The sequence below is a fragment of the Malaclemys terrapin genome, chromosome 16 (assembly GCF_027887155.1).
Source record: "Malaclemys terrapin pileata isolate rMalTer1 chromosome 16, rMalTer1.hap1, whole genome shotgun sequence".
Classification (NCBI taxonomy): domain Eukaryota; kingdom Metazoa; phylum Chordata; order Testudines; family Emydidae; genus Malaclemys; species Malaclemys terrapin.
The window spans coordinates 4,101,207-4,114,984 of NC_071520.1; the positions used below are offsets into that span (position 1 = coordinate 4,101,207).

Genomic DNA, 13,778 nt, shown 5'->3' on the forward strand with positions numbered 1-13,778 from the left:
CAATGAGATGGGGCGAGTCTAGTGGAATGGCCTGGGCTGGCCAGCTCCCTGGGTCTGGGGGTGCTCCATACCATGGGGCCTGAGGGAGCTGTGTCTGCAGCCCCTGCGTTTGGCGCCGGTCGCTGGCTGCAGGGCCTGTTGCCCGTCACCCCAGTGGCTGGAGATAACAGTGACTGGCCCCTGGGAGCGCCCTGTGTGAGTGCCTGCCCGGCGTCCCTGGCTGTGTGCTGAGCTCTTGGCTAAGGGGGGCTCTGGGGTCCCCTCCCACTCTGGGATTGCGAGCTCTCCCCACTGAGGGCAGGTGCGTTGGGCTCCAGCCACTGCTCCCACGACGGCGCTTTGCGTGGGGCTGAGTGAGGTGGGGAGCGCCGCAGTGTGTTGGCCCAATCTCCTGAGGCGGCTGCTGCTTGCTCCCATGGGGGGCACAGGGACCCTGGGGGATCAGCTCCCGCCCCTGCCGAGCCTCCCCACCAGTGCCTGACGATGGGGGACATGCATAGGCAGAGAGGGTGGTGGGTGCCCAGTGAACAGCAGGGTTAGTGCTCGCTCTCTGAGGAAGTGGGGGTCTGCCATGCCCCGCCTATGTGATGGCCCCGTAGGGGCCCGACCCCCTTGTTCTGGCACCAGAAGGGGAGAGGGGGGTGCCACTCCCCAGCTCTGTGCCTGGCGTGGTGCGGCTCTGGCAAGCTCGCTGTCCTGTTGCTGCTGACCGTATCCCTGGCCTTGGCGTGCATCAGTCCCTTCTGCAGGCTGCCCCAGACGCACTCTGCCCCTTGCCCCGTTGCCTTGCCCTGCTCAGCTGTGCTGCTGAGCCTGGCCTCTGGGCTCCTGCTGCCAGGGACAGGGGTTGATGCTGTTGTTTGTCAGCTGCCTTGTGCATGTCTGGCTCCGGTCTCTGGCTCCTGCCCGCTCGGGTGGCCCTGCCCTGCTCTCTGCTGCTAGAATCCAGGCACAGCAGGAAGCGCTCTGCCCCCTCTCTGCAGGGCCTCTGCCCTGGAGCAGCCAGCGCTCCCCATCTGCTCCAGCTCCCCCCTAGTGCGTGTGTCGAGTTGCTTAGCGTGCCTGTGGAAGGGACCCCGCGGGCTGGGACAGAAACCTCCCATCCCCCTCCTTTCACTACCCACTTGCTGTGCCCAGCAGCAGGTAGCTCCAGGACCACTGGCTCCTTCGGCAGCAGCACGCCCTCCTCTGCCCTGTTTCTCCCCCGGCTGCTGGACAGACACTGGGTCCCAGGGCAAAGCGTCTGCAGTCCCCCCGCAGTAATAACCCCCACCCTAGGCCCTGCTCCCTGCTCAGTGTGCCCTGCCTGCTGGAGTGGTCAGAGAGCTCCCAACCCAGGGTGAGGAAGTGGGGGGGCTCCTGAGTGGGTGCCAGCCAGCGGTCTGCTCCGAAGCACACCGCTGGGGCCGCGGCCGGGCAGGCGGGGCTGCAGGCTATGTGGCTGGGCTGGGCTGTCCTCAGCAGGGAGGCCGGATTTCCCCTCTCCCTCCCGTGGGCAGTCCTGGCCCCCTGGCTACCCCCAGCAGAGCAGCTCCGCGGGGAGTTAGCGATGGACTGCACTGGAGATGGGGGCTGCGATCACCCAGGGTGACACACTGGGGCTGTCGTGGGGTGGGAGTCCTCCAGCTAGGGCCCTGGGCTGCACAGCGGCCCGGAGAGCCTGGTTCTGGGGGACAATGCTGCCAAGGGCCCCATGCTGCTCTCTCTGCTGTGGGGCCAGGCACAGCTGGACTGCTAATTCCCCCCTCCCCCATCTCGGCCGCTGGCCTCGAGTGGGAGGGTTTGGCTCCGGCGCTCCAAAGGCCAAACTGCTGGTGACCGAGGTGCTGTGTCAGTAATCCTGGGAAATGGTTAACGGCGGGAAGCTGAGTCAGCCTGGGGGGAACGTCCCGTCTCAGCAGGCGGTGGGGGCTGGAGACCTGGCACCCCCTGGGGCTCGGGGGGCCGGTGCTTGGCCTGTGCGTCCTGCGCGTATCTGGGAGCCAGCCCTTGGGAGTGCGCTCTGGGTGGCAAGGTGGGGACCGACCCCCCCCCCCCCGGCTCGGCTCGGGGGGGAGTGGACCGACCCCCCCCCCCGGCTCGGCTCGGGGGGGAGTGGACTGACACCCCCACCAGGCTTGGTGGGGGAGCGGGCAGCTGGAGCGGTAGTGCGGGGAGCTGCAGAGAAGAAGGCTGACACCCCCCCCCCCAGGCTCGGCGGGGGGGAGTGGACTGACACCCCCCCCCCCCCAGGCTCGGTGGGGGGGAGTGGACTGACCCCCCCCCCCCAGGCTCGGTGGGGGAGCGGGCAGCCAGAGCTGTAGCGCGGGGAGCTGCAGAGAAGACGGCTGTCGCCCCCAGGCTCGGCGGGGGGGAGTGGACTGACACACCCCCCCCCAGGCTCGGTGGGGGAGCGGGCAGCCAGAGCAGTAGCGCGGGGAGCTGCAGAGAAGACGGCTGTGGCCCCCAGGCTCGGCGGGGGGGAGTGGACTGACACCCCCCCCCCCAGGCTCGGTGGGGGAGCGGGCAGCCAGAGCTGTAGCGCGGGGAGCTGCAGAGAAGACGGCTGTCGCCCCCAGGCTCGGCGGGGGGGAGTGGACTGACACCCCCCCCCCCAGGCTCGGCGGGGGGGAGTGGACTGACACCCCCCCCCCAGGCTCGGTGGGGGAGCGGGCAGCCAGAGCTGTAGCGCGAGGAGCTGCAGAGAAGACGGCTGTCGCCCCCAGGCTCGGCGGGGGGGAGTGGACTGACACCCCCCCCCCCCAGGCTCGGTGGGGGAGCGGGCAGCCAGAGCAGTAGCGCGGGGAGCTGCAGAGAAGAAGGCTGACACCCCCCCCCCCAGGCTCGGTGGGGGAGCGGGCAGCCAGAGCTGTAGCGCGGGGAGCTGCAGAGAAGACGGCTGTGGCCCCCAGGCTCGGCGGGGGGGAGTGGACTGACACACCCCCCCCCCAGGCTCGGTGGGGGAGCGGGCAGCCAGAGCTGTAGCGCGGGGAGCTGCAGAGAAGACGGCTGTGGCCCCCAGGCTCGGCGGGGGGGAGTGGACTGACACCCCCCCCCAGGCTCGGCGGGGGAGCGGGCAGCCAGAGCTGTAGCGCGGGGAGCTGCAGAGAAGACGGCTGTCGCCCCCAGGCTCGGCGGGGGGAGTGGACTGACACCCCCCCCCCCCAGGCTCGGCGGGGGAGCGGGCAGCCAGAGCTGTAGCGCGGGGAGCTGCAGAGAAGACGGCTGTCGCCCCCAGGCTCGGTGGGGGGGAGTGGACTGACACCCCCCCCAGGCTCGGTGGGGGAGCGGGCAGCCAGAGCAGTAGCGCGGGGAGCTGCAGAGAAGACGGCTGTCGCCCCCAGGCTCGGCGGGGGAGCGGGCAGCCAGAGCTGTAGCGCGGGGAGCTGCAGAGAAGACGGCTGTGGCCCCCAGGCTCGGTGGGGGGGAGTGGACTGACACCCCCCCCAGGCTCGGTGGGGGAGCGGGCAGCCAGAGCAGTAGCGCGGGGAGCTGCAGAGAAGACGGCTGTGGCCCCCAGGCTCGGCGGGGGGGAGTGGACTGACACCCCCCCCCCCCCAGGCTCGGTGGGGGAGCGGGCAGCCAGAGCTGTAGCGCGGGGAGCTGCAGAGAAGACGGCTGTCGCCCCCAGGCTCGGTGGGGGGGAGTGGACTGACACCCCCCCCAGGCTCGGTGGGGGAGCGGGCAGCCAGAGCAGTAGCGCGGGGAGCTGCAGAGAAGACGGCTGTGGCCCCCAGGCTCGGCGGGGGGGAGTGGACTGACATCCCCCCCCCCAGGCTCGGTGGGGGAGCGGGCAGCCAGAGCTGTAGCGCGGGGAGCTGCAGAGAAGACGGCTGTCGCCCCCAGGCTCGGTGGGGGGGAGTGGACTGACACCCCCCCCAGGCTCGGTGGGGGAGCGGGCAGCCAGAGCAGTAGCGCGGGGAGCTGCAGAGAAGACGGCTGTCGCCCCCAGGCTCGGCGGGGGAGCGGGCAGCCAGAGCTGTAGCGCGGGGAGCTGCAGAGAAGACGGCTGTCGCCCCCAGGCTCGGCGGGGGAGCGGGCAGCCAGAGCTGTAGCGCGGGGAGCTGCAGAGAAGACGGCTGTCGCCCCCAGGCTCGGCGGGGGGGAGTGGACTGACACCCCCCCCACCCCCCAGGCTCGGTGGGGGAGCGGGCAGCCAGAGCTGTAGCGCGGGGAGCTGCAGAGAAGACGGCTGTCGCCCCCAGGCTCGGCGGGGGAGCGGGCAGCCAGAGCTGTAGCGCGGGGAGCTGCAGAGAAGACGGCTGTCGCCCCCAGGCTCGGCGGGGGGGAGTGGACTGACACCCCCCCCCCAGGCTCGGCGGGGGAGCGGGCAGCCAGAGCTGTAGCGCGGGGAGCTGCAGAGAAGACGGCTGTGGCCCCCAGGCTCGGCGGGGGAGCGGGCAGCCAGAGCAGTAGCGCGGGGAGCTGCAGAGAAGACGGCTGTCGCCCCCAGGCTCGGCGGGGGGGAGTGGACCGATTTTCCCCCCCCCAGGCTCGGTGGGGGAGCGGGCAGCCAGAGCTGTAGCGCGGGGAGCTGCAGAGAAGACGGCTGTCGCCCCCAGGCTCGGCGGGGGGGAGTGGACTGACCCCCCCCCCAGGCTCGGTGGGGGAGCGGGCAGCCAGAGCTGTAGCGCGGGGAGCTGCAGAGAAGACGGCTGTCGCCCCCAGGCTCGGTGGGGGAGCGGGCAGCCAGAGCTGTAGCGCGGGGAGCTGCAGAGAAGACGGCTGTCGCCCCCAGGCTCGGTGGGGGAGCGGGCAGCCAGAGCAGTAGCGCGGGGAGCTGCAGAGAAGACGGCTGTCGCCCCCAGGCTCGGCGGGGGAGCGGGCAGCCAGAGCTGTAGCGCGGGGAGCTGCAGAGAAGACGGCTGTCGCCCCCAGGCTCGGCGGGGGAGCGGGCAGCCAGAGCTGTAGCGCGGGGAGCTGCAGAGAAGACGGCTGTGGCCCCCACGGAGGGGAGCTGACGTGAAGGGATGGAGGAAGCTGGCACTAGATCAGCAGAGGGGAAGGCACTGGACAGCAGATAGTGCAGCCAGCTGGAGTGAGAGATCCTGCGGGGAGCCCGGGGTGTGGCTGATCCTCTCGGGGCGGGGCGAAGCTGGGGCAGTGCGGAGAGCTGCGGGGGGCTCCGTAGTCCAGGCCAGTGGAGGGGGAGCAGGTGCTGTGGTGTACCCGAGCGGGGCGGTGGAGGTGTGGGTGCAGAAGGTGAGCTCAGGGCGCATATGAGGCCAGTGTTACAGCCTGCGCTGAGAGGGGAAGGGGGCATGGGCACGGGGGTGCAGCCTGGGCTGGGGGGAGAAGGGGGCGGGGGTGTGACACTCCACTGAAGCGTAGTCTCGGTGGAGGGAGCAGCCATGGGGTGAGCTGGGGCACCTGGTTTGCTAGGTAGCAGCGGGGCTATGCTGGGAAGGCACCAGGCGCTCACACGGCTGTCGGGAGAGCAGCAGGCCTGCCCGGTGCCAGGGGAGCGATTGCAGTCAGACGCTCGTCACTGGCTCCATGGAGGAGGCGCTTTCCGGGTGATGCCCGGAGGAGGGGAGCTCTGCTGAGACCTGCAGGGGACGGCGTTGGGGCAGGGTGGTGGCAGCTGTTGGAGGGTTACTGGGAAGGGCAGCAGTGTGGGGAGGTGGGAGGGCATGAGAGGGGCCCGCATGTGATGCCCGGCTTGTGTGGGAGCTCCTTGCCCTGTGTGGGGGCCCTGCTGTGGGGCAGGCACTCCCCAGTGACAGCAGCTGGTGCTGGATGGCAGTTTGGGAGCCTTATCTTGTCTCCAGCACAGTCCCGTGACCGTCCCCTGCCCAGCGCCCAACTGCCCCCTCGGGGCCCAAGGCCCTCGCTGAGCTCTTGTTTGGATTGCTTGCTGACGGGTCTCCAGGTGCATCTGTCCTGGCGCCTGGTTCTTGTAGCCAAGGCCCTGGAGTCTCGTGTGGACTCTGCTATGGTCTGGCTGCGTGACCTGAGCGGCCCGGTGAGGAGAGCGTCTGTCCTGCTAGAGCCTGGTGCTGGGCTGTCACTCGGGCCCTGCCCTTCTGTGCGCTTGGAGGGTGAAGAGAAGAGCCAGGGCACCCAACTCAACCTGTTCTGAGTGCGTGGAGCTGCGGAGCCCTCGCCGAGGCCACGGCAGAGAGGGGCTTTATTTCTGTTGCCAGGCATAGACCACAGGTGCCCTAGCTGTGCCAGAAACCACTTTGTGCCTCAGTTTCCCCTTGAATTCTCCTCATACCCTGGGGAGCCAGGGGCTTGACTCAGTCAGTGATGGAGCAGCTCCTCCGCTGGAGGGTGTGCTCAGAGGGGGAGAAGCATGGCTGGGTTCCAGCGATGGCTGTCCCTCCTCCTCTCTGCCCCCCAGGGGCGACTGGGCCCAGCTGCTCCCCGCACAATGTGGATTGTCACCTGTGCTCTCGTCCGGCCTGGCAGTGGCTGCTGTGCCTGCAGGACTGGGCATGTGGGCAGAGCAGCAGGGGCTGGGCCCAGGCGTTGTGGGGAAGGGGAGTGGTGACTGGGTTTCTCTGACGCGTGTCGCTCTTGCCCTGTCTCCCCTGTGGGGCTGGAGAGGGCTAGGATCCCCATCCCTGGCTGTGGGGGGAGCCCCCTGCCCAGGGGCTGTCCCTAGCTGTGTGCTCTGCCTCTGGCGGCTGGGAGAGGCCCCTTCCGAGCTGGCATGGGAGGAGGGATTTTTCTGCTGGCTTTTGGCTCTGCCTGTGTTGGAAGAGGATTAGCCCATATAAGGAGAAACTGCCTGCCTCTCCCTGCACTTCCTCCCCCTCTCCACGCCCAGCCGCCTCTGCTCCCCTCTGCTTCCCCCTTCCCAGCCCTAGCTCCCTTTAAACCCGTGGGTTCTCGCTCCCTCCCGCCCTTTCCGCTTTCCTCCCCATGCTTTCCTGAGGGGTTTGCCATTGGGGGTGGGGGGAGGGGGCTGGCCTGTTCTTAGGGGGCACCATGGGGGGGGGCTAGTGATTTCTGCAGAATCCGCTCCTGGCCTGTGCAGGCGCTGCCTGTCTCGGGGTTCACCTGGCTGGTTCGCTGGGAACCTTCCCGCCCCCGAGCTGGGTGTGTGCTAGGCTCCCTGGTGCTGGGCTCTGCCCAGGGTGGTGCTGCCTGGCCCAGCTGGCAGCTGATTGGCTGGTTTGAATGGTCACACTGCTGCCTCCCCTTCTGAAAGGAGCCAGGCAGGCTCAGCCCATGCGGCAATGAGGGACGTGTGGCCAAGCCTGATCATGGGGGAGGCAGAGCCCCCGGGTCCTGCGGCCTGCACGGGGTGGCACCAGCCCCGAGAGCTTGCCCTGGCAGCCCCCCTGGCAGGGCCGTGGGGCGATCAGGGGGATTGTAAATGTGTCTGAGGAACATGGAGTAAAATCCTCCCAGAGAGAGGGGGAGACTTGCACCCCTGGTACACAAGGCCTGGGGCAGAGGGGCCCGCGCTGTCGCCTGGACACCCCCACCTCTCGCACGCAGCCGGATGCATCCGTGGACTCCAGCCCAGCCTGTTAAGCTGTGCTGAGCCCCCTCTGGACCAGGTCGACCCAAAGCTGGGGCATGCGCCCCCCTCCCGGCCTCTCCACATTCCAGTCTGGCTCATTAGAGATGCAGAATGCAAATCCCCTCCCAGCTGGGGCCAGACAAAGGGCGGGCCAGGGCTGGAGGGGCGCAGGTGCAGGGTCCACCTGTTTCTTCACTGATGCTGGCTTTTGGGAAGGATTGTGTCCCCGCCCCCCTCTTTGGATCCTCGTTTTACCTTCCCTCAAGCCCTCTCCCAGCCCTGGCTCTCGCTTTCCCACTGATCCCCCTCCCCCACCCACCTGTAGTCCTTCCTTTGAACTGCTGTGCCGTGTTATGTGCTGTTAAACAGCTGCCGTGACCCACCCCAGAGATGGCTGCCTGGGGCTGGGATGTATGGCTTCATAGAGACAGGTGGTCCATAGCACCTTTAGAGATGCAGGCCATGAGAGAAGTGCACCCAACTACTGTCCGTAGCTGTCTGCTCAGTCTGTCCGTCCATGTGCCCAGTGTCTGGCTCCTTGGTGCCCCTCTCTCTGTTCTGTGCTGGCTCCCTCCGGTCCTTTGCCTTTCCCCAAAGCCATGCGGGTTTGGAGGTAATTATAGCTGCCTATAAATGGGAAAACTTGCCCCGTCCCAGTGCTGGGGAGAGGCCTGTGAATGGCAGGGGGCTCTGGCACTGCCAGGGAAGCCGCCCACCCGTGACTTGCTGGAGCCCTGTTTACAAGGCCACATTGTATGTTTCGCTAGGCAGGCGTTAGCTCGTAACCGTTAATTTACTGCCTGGTGGGGGGTGGTGATGCGCGAGGGCCTCTGGCACGTCCCGAGCTGAGCAGGGTGGAACGTTCAGTCCTTTCCCGGCCGATCGGCTCAGGCTGTGGTTTCCAGTACATTTGTTTCCCCTGCGCTGCTGGCCGCAGAGCATCGAGGGCTGTTTGTTTTCCCTGTCCTGGGCTCGGTGCTGACGTGGGTTAGAGATGTGGATGCTTCCCCTGCTCTGTTGTAATCTCTCCTCCGCAGAGGGAATGCTTTCCAGGGAACCAAGCGCAGAGCAATACCGTCTAGAGCCGGCACAGTGCTGGAGACCCTGGCTGGCTTCTCTGCCTTTCTCCGGTCTCCCCCATGCCGGCTGGCTGGCTGGGAGCGAGCGGGCTCCAGAGGCCCAATATTGGAAGAGAGGCCTGGTTTCTGGGGGAGCAGCCCAGCCAGAGAGCATTAGGCTGAGGGGTGCAGCTGCGACTGGAGAGCGTGAGGAGTGCCATTCTCCCAGCTGGCCTGGGTCCTGGCCAGTGCTCTGGGCGAGGAAGGCCATGTGGGGCAGTGGTGTGGGCTGCAGGCCGTGTCTTGGCAGGGAAGGGGTGCGGGAGCTCCTGGCCCTTCGCTCTGGGAGTGTGTGTGCCAGCCATGTTGATTCAGGCGGTCCTGCTCCCAGCAGGCCAGTGCGACCTGCCCTCTGCCCTTCTTGCATGGCCCGGGGGCCGGGCGCGCCGCAGAGGGACGTGGGGCGGCCAGGAAACGGAGCTGACAACGAGGGCAAATGTGACCCATTATCGAGGAAATGGGACCGGGGCCAAGCGCTGTCAGCAGGATGGGGGAGGGAGGCCTGCTGCGGGGGGGCAGGCCGGGGGGAGCAGTTCCCTCCTTCCTGCTCAGATAAGGAGCTGCAGTGCCAAAAGGCAGGGACATGAGGCACCTTCTGTCCGCACCCATGAGGGGGAAGGCTCCAAACCCCTCCATGTCCCCTCCCACCGGCCCCACTCTGCCCCCCTCCCTGCGCTGCCATTTCTTAGGAGTGATGTTGTGACGGAGCAGGGCAGATTTGACCTGGGAATGTTGCAGGGGGGTTGCAGTGGGGATGTGGGACTTCCCTTGAAGGAAGCTACCTGAGCTGTAACCTGAGCCAGGAACGGGGGTGGGGAGAATTAACACCTTCTGCCCAGGAGACTGAACAAAGGAGAGGAGCAGCGGGAGGGGCGGGGAGTTTAGTTTCAGTTTGGGCTGGGTGGTGCAACGCAGGGAACCCCAAGCTGGGGTCTAAGCTCCCTGAACCTCCCAGAGGGACCTAATTGAGGGGGGGTCTGGTCGTACCTACACGCTCTGCTTGAGACTGTGTTCCTGTCCTTAAATAAACCTTCTGCTTTACTGGCTGGTTGAGAGTCGCAGTGAATCTCGGGAAGAGGGGTGCAGGGCCCTAACTCCCCCACAATCCGCAACAACTGGTGGCAGCGGCGGGATCTACTGCACCCCGTGGACGGCGCTTCCTGCAGTAAGTGACTGGGGAGCAGTAAAACGAAGGGGGATTGACGGGGACCAGGCGTGCTGAAGAGTGGGAGAGAGACGGTTATTACCCCTGGGAGTGTGTGACCAGCGAGAAGGACTTTTGCAGTAACAGGATCCCCCGGGGGGATCGCAGCGAGTGGTCCCAGGGGCGGAGGAGTCTGCAGCTCGACCCTGGCAGAGAGGCGGTGACCTCGAGAAGGGCTGGCACACTAGGGGTCCCCCTGGGAACTGTGGGGAGCTGTGAGCACACAGGCCGGTGAGTGGCCAGCAGGAAGATGTATGCCAAGCGGCTTAAGAGCGACCTGGTGGAGCTGTGCAAGCAGAGGCGGCTGCGCATTGGGAGGCTCACCAAAGAACAGCTCATTGCCCAGCTGGAGGCGGAAGATCGCGCGAATGAACTGATCCCTGTGTCTCAGGGAAGCAGCCTGGCAAATGCAGCGCAGGCACCAGTGTCTGTCCCAGCTGGGAGTGGTCAGCCGGCTGCTGAGGGCTTCCCGAGACCCCTCCTTCCTATGCCTAGGGGAAGGGTGGGGAGGAGCCCAGCAAATACCGAAGGCGCCGTGACCCCCCCGGCCAGCAGGGGATCCCCCCGGCGAAGCCCGCCGGCCAGCAGAGGATCCTCCCGGCGACGTTCGGCATCCGTGGAGCGGAATTGGCTGGAATGGGAGAAAGAGCTAAAACTGAGAGAGCTGGAGGATCGTGAACGACAGAGACAGCATGAACGGGAGGAGAAAGAGAGACAGAGACAGCATGAACGGGAGGAGAATGAGAGGCAGCGTAAGCATGACCTGGAACTGGCGAGATTGAAGGGCAGCGAACCCCCGGCTGCGGTGAGTGAGGGAGAACCCAGGACTGCACGGAGATTTGATAAGTGCATCATGGCCCCATACAAGGAGGGGGAGGACATGGATGACTTCCTGGAGGCCTTTGAGACGGCCTGCGAGCTGCACCGGGTTGATCCCGCGGACAGACTCCGGGTCCTTACCCCCTTACTGGACCCCAAAGCCGTGGCATTGTACCGCCAACTGGGAGAGGCAGAGAAAGGGGACTACGAACTATTCAAAAAGGCCCTGCTACGTGAGTTTGGGCTGACTCCTGAGATGTACCGGGAAAGGTTCCGGAGTCAGGATAAAACCCCTGAGATCTCCTATCTGCAACTAGCCGTCCGCATGGAAGGATACGCCAGCAAGTGGGCTGGTGGAGCCCAGACGAAGGAGGACCTGATTAAACTGCTGGTACTGGAGCAACTGTATGAGCGGTGCCCATCCGACCTGAGGCTGTGGTTGGTGGACAGAAAGCCAGAGAACCCGCGACACGCCGGGCAGCTGGCTGATGAGTTTGTAAAGAGCCGGTCAGGGGGTGGCAGGGAGGAGCCCCAAAGGAACAGGCCCGCCGCGATGCAGAGAGAGAGTCACCCTGGGACCTCCCAAAGGGGGAATATGGGGAATCCCCTCCCACGGGGAATGCCCAGCATCAGGGACAACCGACCAGCTCGAGGGGACCCACGGGACCTGAGCTGCTATTACTGCGGCCGAAGAGGCCACGTTCGGGCCCAGTGCCCCAAGCTCAAGGACAAACTGAGCAGACCGAACCCGCACCGGGTTAACTTGGTAGAGGCCCAGACGGACGAGGGGCAGGCTTCCCACGCAAGAGGGGCTGGCAGCTTATCAACTGCTCAAGAGAGAGAAGGGCCCCCGGCCAGCTTCTCTGGGGGGCCAGATGCTCCGGATTCAAAGTTCTCCGTTTACAGGGTTGGCGCGGGGCTGTCCCTGCGGAGCGAGTGCCTTGTTCCCCTGGAGGTGGATGGGAAGAAAGTTTATGGATACTGGGACACGGGCGCAGAGGTGACACTGGCCCGGCCAGAGGTGGTGGCCCCAGATCGGGTGGTGCCCAACACCTTCCTGACCCTGACCGGGGTGGGCGGGACCCCATTCAAGGTTCCCGTAGCGAGGGTACACCTGAAATGGGGGGCCAAGGAGGGCCCCAAGGACGTGGGAGTGCACCACCATTTGCCCACTGAGGTGTTCATGGGGGGGGAACCTAGAGGACTGGCCAAGCAGCCCCCAGACCGCCTTAGTCGTGACCCGTAGCCAGAGCCGGCGAGGGGCACTACGCCCTGACCTTGGGAAGGATGTCCCACCGGAGGCACCGAACCCTTCCCGGGTGGGGAGGGAACACCCAAGGACAGGCCGCGGGGTGGCTGGGGCTTCCGACCCAGCCGACGAGAGGGAGCAGGTCCCCATCCCTTCCCCAGCCGCCGAGTTCCAGGCCGAGTTGCAGAAGGACCCCTCCCTGCGGAAGCTAAGGGGCCTGGCTGACCTCAGTGTGGTACAGACCATGAGGAGAGGATGCAAGGAGAGGTTCCTGTGGGAGGAGGGGTTCCTGTACCGAGAGTGGGCTCCCCCGGGGGAAGTGGAGTCGTGGGGGATCAGGAGGCAGCTGGTGGTTCCCCAGAAGTTTCGCCACAAGCTACTGTACCTGGCCCATGACATCCCTCTCGCAGGGCACCAGGGGATCCGGCGCACCAGGCAGAGGCTGCTACAGAACTTTTACTGGCCCGGGGTCTTCACCAACGTCCGGCAGTACTGCCGATCCTGTGACCCCTGCCAGAGGGTGGGGAAGGCCCGGGACAAGGGGAAGGCAGCATTGAGACCTTTGCCCATCATAGAGGAGCCTTTCCAGAAGGTGGCCATGGACATAGTGGGACCTCTCAGCAAGACGACCCGGTCTGGGAAGAAATACATCCTGGTGGTGGTAGATTTCGCCACCCGCTACCCCGAGGCAGTGCCCTTATCGTCCATTGAAGCAGACACTGTGGCGGATGCGCTGCTGACCATTTTCAGCCGAGTGGGGTTCCCCAAGGAAGTCTTGACGGACCAAGGGTCCAACTTCATGTCGGCCCTACTCCGGTGCTTGTGGGAGAGATGTGGGGTCCGGCACAACTGGGCCTCAGCATATCACCCCCAATCCAATGGGCTGGTGGAGAGGTTCAATGGGACGCTAAAAATGATGCTGAAAACATTTGAATCAGCACCCGCAGGACTGGGACAAATACTTACCTCACCTGCTGTTTGCGTACAGGGAGGTACCCCAGGAGTCTACCGGGTTTTCGCCTTTCGAACTGCTATATGGAAGGCGGGTAAGGGGGCCCCTGGACCTGATGAGAGACGAATGGGAGGGGAAGGCCACTCCTGACGGAGAGTCGGTGGTGGAGTATGTCCTGACCTTCCGGGAACGACTTGCCGAGCTCATGGGCCTGGCCAGGGAGAATCTGGCCAGAGCCCAGAGGAAGCAGAAGGTCTGGTATGACCGCACAGCACGGGCCCGCGCCTTCGCCACTGGGGATCAGGTGATGGTCCTCATCCCCGTGAGGAAAAACAAACTCCAGGCCGCCTGGGAAGGGCCCTTCAAGGTTGTCAAGCAACTAAACGAGGTAAACTATGTGGTGGAGCTGTCGAACCGGGCACACCACCACCGGGTGTACCATGTGAATATGATGAAGCCATATTATGACAGGGGGAATATGGTGTTGGCCGTGTGTGGACAGTGGGAGGGGCAGGGAGATGACCCTTTAGTAGATCTATTCCCTGGGACAAGAGTTGGCTTCCCCCTGGAAGCAATCCCCCTCTCTGATCGGCTAACCCCTGCCCAGCGAGCTGAGATCGGAGGGGTGCTGCATCTGTACCAACAGCTGTTTTCCAACCAGCCTGGACGCACTAATCTGACTGTCCACCGGGTGCAGACAGGATCGCACCCGCCTATAAAATGCTCCCCCTTCCGAGCCACAGGGAAAACTGCTCAGGACCTGGAAAGAGAGGTCAATGACATGCTGGCTTTGGGGGTGATCCAGCCGTCTTCCAGCCCTTGGGCCTCGCCGGTGGTGCTGGTCCCCAAAAAGGACGGGTCGATCCGGTTCTGTGTGGACTATCGGAAGCTCAATGCCATCACTGTAGCCGATGCCTACCCCATGCCCAGGCCGGACGAGCTCCTAGACAAGCTGGGAGGTGCTCGGTACCTTACCACCA

The 13,778-nt window shown here is 65.6% G+C and overlaps 1 protein-coding gene across 1 annotated transcript in view; it reads left to right on the forward strand.

Moving 5' to 3' along the window:
* Positions 1 to 13,778, forward strand: part of SMTN (smoothelin) — a 56,000-nt gene that overhangs the window by 2,579 nt on the left and 39,643 nt on the right. The gene's annotated exons all lie outside the window — the stretch shown is intronic.